Raw genomic sequence first — 588 nt, 5'->3', positions numbered from 1 at the left:
AAAGAGATGACGTCTAGATGGGAGCATATGTTGTTCTAGAACCTGAACATAGTTCTCTGCATTAATGGTGCCTTTCCAGACATGCAAGCTGCCCATGCCACAAGCGCTCATGCAACCCCATACCATCAGTGATGCAGGCTTCTGAACGGAGCGTTGATAACAACTTGGGCTATCCTTGTCCTCTCTGGTCCGGATGACATGGCGTCCCAGTGTTCCATAAAGAACTTCAAATCGTGACTCATCTGACCACAGAACAGTCTTCCATTTTGCCACACTCCATTTTAAATGACCCCTGGCCCAGTGCAAACGTCTGAGCTTGTGGAGCTTGCTTAGAAATGGCTTCCTCTTTGCACTGTAGAGTTTCAGCTGGCAACGGCGGATGGCACGGTGGATTGTGTTCACTGACAATGCTTTCTGGAAGTATTCCTGAGCCCATTCTGTTATTTCCTTGACAGTGGCATTCCTGTTTGAGGTGCAGTGACGTTTAAGGGCCCGGAGATCACGAGCATCCAGTAGAGTTTTACGGCCTTGACCCTTACGCACAGCGATTGTTCCAGATTCTCTGAATCTTTTGATGATGTTATGCAC

This window comes from Nematolebias whitei, chromosome 6, assembly GCF_014905685.2.
Source record: "Nematolebias whitei isolate Nwh7 chromosome 6, NemWhi1, whole genome shotgun sequence".
Lineage (NCBI taxonomy): Eukaryota > Metazoa > Chordata > Actinopteri > Cyprinodontiformes > Rivulidae > Nematolebias > Nematolebias whitei.
This window is presented reverse-complemented; position numbering follows the sequence as displayed.